Source organism: Pogonomyrmex barbatus, unplaced genomic scaffold (assembly GCF_055798465.1).
Source record: "Pogonomyrmex barbatus isolate J1 unplaced genomic scaffold, ASM5579846v1 scaffold9, whole genome shotgun sequence".
In the NCBI taxonomy this organism is placed as follows: domain Eukaryota; kingdom Metazoa; phylum Arthropoda; class Insecta; order Hymenoptera; family Formicidae; genus Pogonomyrmex; species Pogonomyrmex barbatus.
In genome coordinates, this window is record NW_028297193.1 from 647976 (window position 1) to 654954 (window position 6979).

A 6979-nucleotide genomic window follows, 5' to 3' on the forward strand; every position below is an offset into this window, starting at 1 on the left:
ACTGCTGAAAATAAGAATAGCGCGTTTAAAGTGTGAGGAGAGCAAATACAAGAAACATAATTCACTTCCACGCCGACTAAAGTGGCCTATTCGCCGATCATTTGCTGTATGCGTCAGCAACTAATTTTTTTCCTGTTAGTCTCTACGGCCGTAATTACGCCAATTATGGACCGCCTTTTAAATTCTTTAAAATTCCCTTTATCTACATCACATTTACGATTGACTGCCTTTCATTCTTCAAAATTGCACGTCTGAAACAGTTAAAGTTAAAAAAAAAAAAAAAAAAAAAAAAACATTCATTAGAACCTCCGCAAGAAAAATTTTATAATGGGCAAAAATAAGACGTGCGAATAAATAAGTAAAAATAAGTAAAGATGAAATGATAAAAATGATTCACGATAGAAAATATAATTTGTACATTAATACTATATATGCCAAATACATGCAATTCTACATGATTCTGTTAATTACGAGTTAAAATCAATTGTTTTCAAATTTCATATAGTTAAACAAATTTTTAAATAAAACATTCTAAAAATTCTTTAAAAAAAAAAAAAAAAATTATAATTTGCTTAATTAGACATATGCAAAGTATATGTGAATTTGGATAAACAATGGAATAAACGATGGAAATGTTCAAGATCTCAAACGAATTAAAAATTTGCTTGAAAATCTGATATTCCTTTTCATGTTTTCCGAGCAATAATAGCCACGAACGGTTTGGTGTAAGGGCGACGGCACGCAACGACCCGGGGAAAATGTGGGTCTGCGGGTCGTCAAATACCCATTGACTCCGATCAATCGTGAGCCATCGTGAGCAAGGACTCTTCTCCTACAATCGCGTGTATTTTCTGGTCGTTGACCGTCGTCGGACGGCGAACTCACCCGGGCCCGGCGATCACGAGTCGCTCTACCGCTAGGAAAAACTGGGCGAACCAGGGACAGATCATAAAAACTCACTTGAACGAGTGAAGTAATTGTACGTCCGGTGCCTCCCTCGTGACTTCCCTCGGGGCGCTCTCCGAGAGCGCCAGAAATTCGCACGTGCGCACTGCTTTCTGTATGTCTTATCATTGAATACCTCAAAGTGTCAGGCAGATATTATGTTTAAATTACAACAGAAAATGAATACTACATCTTAGCCAGACGACAAATTGTATTTCAGAAATACAACATTTCATGTATCTGTCTGTCGTTCGTGTTTGAAATTAAATAAAATTGTTAGAACATATAATATATAATTTTCTTTCCATATACTTTTCATTGCTTTTGTTATCGTTCATTGTCGCTGGCATTATTCAAATGTAATTTGTATTTTATATGTATTTATTAGCGAAGATTTGAAATGTAAATAACACAAAGATTTTGGAACAATAAAGATTTGAAGTGCAAATGGATTTATTTATTGAAGATATTACTAGAAATCAGAATATTATTTTCCAAAAATAATATACAAACTTGTTAAAATCTTTATAATAGTATGAGAATGCAATTTAATGTTAATCTATACATCTCTTCAGACCATCCTTATATCCGTTATATTAAAACGTCAAAGAATCATTAAAGTATTATAATTAAAAATGATTGTGACAGATTAATGATGGGCTTCTACCTATAAGTCAATATACTAACTAATCTTACAAGATTGATAAGGGAGTTAGTCTAGTTGAAACCGGATTCGTATGATTGAAATTAATTAACGGTCTCTACATCATATCATGTCAGCAAACGACAAGATATTAAACGGCAAGAAATAAGAAGATCATAATGGAACTGTCGTCTTAATACACCATGACAGAATAATCGCGGAATAACATGTTTCTGCAAATTGAGTCATACCTTATTACCACACAAGAATTTGGATTTCACAAATATTTCACAAAGATGTTGTATAAGCGAGATATTTGCCAACAAGAATACTTCGGTTTTTATTCCATTCCAATAGTCCAGAACTGAAGAGCAAGCACGTCCGATCATTTGAAACATTAATCAAATCGTCTGTTGCAGCACGCGACCTATTTCACTACTTCGTTATTTCACTTTTTGAAACGATGAGATATATCAATGCTATCGGCAAGCTAATGGTGTTAGCATAGATTACGACGGGTTGGTGAAGGGGCCCCCTACATCCTAGATACATACATCCACTGCATGCGCGAGAGTAAGTCGTCCAATCTCATTTGTATAAAATAAAAAGTATCGTATAATCGCTATTAACCTTTGCGCTCGTTTGCGTTGAATTCGATACGCTTCGTTAAATCTCGCGGTAATAACCAGTCTAACTTTTATGGGCTCAATGATCGTATTTAAATATTAAGTTAAAGATAAATGTCTCGTATAAAATGGGCAGATTTTTATTTCGTACATCATCATTAAACAAAATTACAGATATTTTCTAAATTATTAGAATCAATACACAATAATTGTATATCGTATTTTCACACCTTACCCAATATTTGTCTATTTGAGAGAATTTTTGTATTGAATATTTTTATATTTGTGTAGATTTATCTTTTATGTCTATTGTAAAGTAAAAATAATAAAAGATAAAATTAACGCATTTGTAATGAATTATGAGTTAGAATTAGAAAAATTACACTCTCGTTTATTTATTACGGTCAAATTAAAACCTTTCCATAATTATTATACGTTTTAAATTTAACCGTAACGACCGCGTATTAATAGAACAGTGTCGGATGTGTAGTTTTATTTTAGTGGAACTCGGGAACACGTCTGCATAAGTTATGGGATACGTCAAGTGGCGTACGCTTCACTAACGAGAGCACTCATAGCAGTCCCAGGCCCTTAAGCATGATCACCTGTTAGTAGCCGTCCAACATCGTCCAATAGTCGTAATAACGATAAGATAGCAACTGGATGGGATGAAATATTATCGTTTCGTCGCGCGCGCGCGGAGTCCGCGTCTCGTTTTCTATAATTCGACACCGTGTGACTCAGGATTGCCAGCGATTGGAGCACACGACCAGGCTTTAATTTAATCCTCCGGGAGTCTCAGGCGGTCGTAAAGGGGAACCGGTTGCATACGATTGGAATTTGCATAGGAAAGCCCGCGGTACCGCGGTGCAACGCATGAGCGACGTCGAACTTCTTCCTTTTCGCTCGTCGCGCGTCGTATGAATGTTTTGTATGTCTCTTTTTCCTCGCGACTCGACGACGCGCGAGACACGGCCGCGTAACATTTTCTTCAGCCGCCGATTCCGTCTTCTAAACGGGAATTCCGTGCTAACCGATTGGCATGCAATCAACCGCGTTCAATTCGCCTCTGCTGCGCGCGCGCTACTTTATCGATATTGATGAGAAGGATCGAGGTCACCGCGATTTCCGAAGATAAATGCGTCTGGAAAAGCGAAAGAGCAACGTCGATAAGAACTTGGAAAAACATGATAAGAGAAATATTTATTAAATCGGACGATACACGATTCCCAGATCCAGAAGATGTAGAACGAGTGAGAACCTTTATCCTGATGATGGCAGACGGCCTAAATTACAATAGAACCATCCTGCCTGGTAATTACAATTGATTTAGTCGTGCCACGTTCGACGTAACACATACATGAATTGCATGAAGATCAGAGACAAGGTATAGGTGCAATTAAAGCCTAATAATTATTCACAAGTCGTTACAAGAATGCGCCACGAATTAATTGCGATTGCAATCGCGTTTTAATCTCGTTACATTTCTGATCATTGACACACGCTCTTTCCGTAACTTGCAACATGAATGTCTCTCCAATATCGCTTGTGTATTTTTAATCTGTTAGAAGAATTTACATTTACTTACTTATTATTTTATAATTGCAATGGATTACATCTATTCAACTTTTATTTATAATTTATTTATATGTAATAGGCGCTTATTAGCAACTTATTTATATTCGTATAATTGTAGATATATCGCTTGTGGCTAATAATCTTTACAAATTCTTGTTAAATTCTTTCTCGACAATTGTTACAATACTATGTATTTTGTCGCTGTAACAATAAAATCTGTAATCGCATATTAAAATTCCAAAATCCAAAATCGAAGCTACACGTCAGCAAGGATCGTCATCAGTCGTAAATTAAAATGCTATTTCATTCAGATGAAATTACGGACGTATGTATCTGGCGATACGTGCATGCGCACATTTACTTGTCTACACTCGTTACCTTCCCTTGCTCGATTCAATCAAGCGCAATATTAAGGGCGGCGATCAACTGTGATGTACTATAATTGAGCAGTTATTACAACGCGAAATGGAAAGTGACACACATTCTTTTTATTATATTATATTCTGATCTTAAAAGTCACGAAGTAAAACTGATTGTTTTATGTAATATTATAATGCTTTCAAATATTATAATAAATTACTCCGAAAAAAAAAATGTAAAACTCTGTGTATCCGTTTTGTCAAAATTTGTTGATAAATAATATCTTTTTCTTACTATCTCGCACGCTTACTCGTTTTATCATTGTAACGGATACAATATTATATGGTATTTTTTTTATTATGTCATATATTTAAATAAAAATTTAATAGTGTTAGCGATCTCTCAGCAAGATAGAAACTCTCAATCAACGATCAATGCAAGTGATGGCTATTTCGATCCGGTGGAAGAGCGAGTACAACTTGTTACTCGAAGCGACTCGTCTCACAACTCACTATCAAGGCAGACCAGTAGAAATGGCGTAAAATGGAAAGTGACGTAATTTTAAATCTCCCTCGAATGCTGTCACGCGAGCGAGCGAAGATGATGGCTGATTCTCTGTCATCACCTGTATGAAAGAGACACATTGATGCGGCGAACACGCAAAACTGAGGGTCGAATAGTGATCCTGACCTTTCCCCCTCTCCCTCCCTCCCCCAAGATCGCATCAATACTCTCAAGGTTCGTATGCATCGCGATAAGATGATATTAAAAAGAAAAAAGAGAAAGGAAAGAATAGAGAGAGAGAGAGAAATTCTCTATTGCCTTAGAATTATTTCTATAGAAAATTATTTTATTATTGTACAAATATATATTTAAATTATAATAAATTAATATATATTTAATTATAATAAATTATAATAATTATGTTTATATTGATGTGTTTTATTATGGTTATGTTTTTTTTTTCTTTAAAGATGAAAAGTTCGTTCAGATTACAGCAATATATTTGCTGTCATCTAGTGTAGATTTTTCGCGAAAATATCTACACCGAGAATATTTGTTCTAGCGTAAAATTTATTCACTTCTGCAAATCTTTCTGAATTTATCGCAGATGAAATATTTTTCATAGCCGCAAGAGAAATAAGAAGTACGTAGAGTATTAGATATCTTTACTTCGTGTCGGGATTACGCTGTGGGGGAAATATGCGGCTAAGATTCTTAACTTATAGTAATATAAATAGCAGATCGTATTTCATATTAATTCCTTCGTGTACCGGCGCTATTATTTGAATTATGTTCTTCACGATAACGCATTTACACGGGAACGATTCTCGTTTGAACCTACGAACAAACATGAATAGATCTCGGATCTGCGACTGTAAAACCAGGAATTATCATTTAACTTAGTCATCTATCATAGAGAAGGTATTAATTTTTCATCATAGAGGAGGGATCTTATCAAAGCACAATTTACATCCGAATATCACGCGACGTACGTCTTCGCTTGTGACAACTTACTCTCTAAGTTAATTAAATTATTCTGTAAAACATGATTGATGAACGATTCGTGTGCAAAAGTCACTCGTAAAGTATGAATTGATGGTTCTTTTAAAAAAATACAAACATATTTCTCGCGGTAATAAAAATAGGAAAAATACTTCATCGACGAATAGAAAACAAAAAAAATAATCTAAATGCCTAAGTATATCATATCATCGGCGACAAATGTAAACAAATTAATGGTATTATTATTGCATTATGAAACGAAGAAACGGAACTGCTACGGCATCAGCAGAGTAACATGCAAAGAGATTTCAAAAGATAAAATCCAGTGAGGAAAAAAAGACGATAGGCAGTTAACGGTAGCTTGTCGAGTGAGTTGTTAATGTAAGCTTTAACAGCTTACCAAGGTGAATAAGGAATCGTGGCATTTAATGCTTTAACACTTTGGTTTAACGTCGTTTACCGTCCGTCGTTGTCGTTGTCGTATTTCCGAGGATGCTTTCAGTTCATTATTGCAAGACGATTCCATCAAAACGATTGCTTCATCGTTGCGAGAAGAAAAGGAAATTTGTCATCTGTTCGATGCGTGTCATTCTTTTTTTACAAGTTGGAGATTCGTCGTCAATAACGGATGTTGCGATAAAAATATCTTTTCCATCCAGAGGACGTGTAAATATTTTATATGTATATAATAAGGAAATAAATTGCTAAGTCATATATACATTAATTAAATGTACAGGATATCTAAGACGGAAAAAAATATGCGAGGTATTTCTATTAGTAAGTTTACTATGCAGATAACAATCAATGATTTATCGAATTGTATTTTATGTACGATGGGTTGATCATGACCTTCAATCTGTAAAATTCTGTTGATGAGTCGTTAAGTCGATTGCACAATGTCAATCGGGAAATATTCAAGATTTTAGATTTCGAGTTTACAATGTAATACACTTGAAATTAATTGCATTGTAACATACGAATACGAATGCAAAATATACAACACAGTGCTTTTTTTTATTCGCGAATAATATCACTTTGTGTAGTTGTAGCATGAAGTGTCATGTTCACTGCTAAAAAGAGAATCCCCAGAAGCAATTGAGAAGACCCACCTGTACGCGAAATAATTTCATACGGTGAACGTAAAACATAGTGATCGGTCGCGCGAAACCTGTCATCTCATTGGCGCGCAAAGGGAGGTACTCGCGATAAGTTGCCGTTCATTTGACTGGATTGCCGAAAATAAAGGAGAGCACGACTTTTTGTTTCGACATTAACGGAACATTGTTCCTGAATCAATGCTAACCCCGAGGGGCCTCTCCGT

General features: G+C 35.2%; 1 long non-coding RNA gene across 1 annotated transcript; it reads left to right on the plus strand.

Annotated features, from left to right (window-relative positions):
- The first annotated feature begins 2207 nt into the window (after positions 1-2207).
- Positions 2208-4446, plus strand: LOC148934512 (uncharacterized). Its single transcript, XR_016141234.1, has 2 exons — positions 2208-3601; positions 4104-4446. It is a non-coding gene; the product is annotated as an uncharacterized LOC148934512 (long non-coding RNA).
- Positions 4447-6979: the final 2533 nt, after the last annotated feature.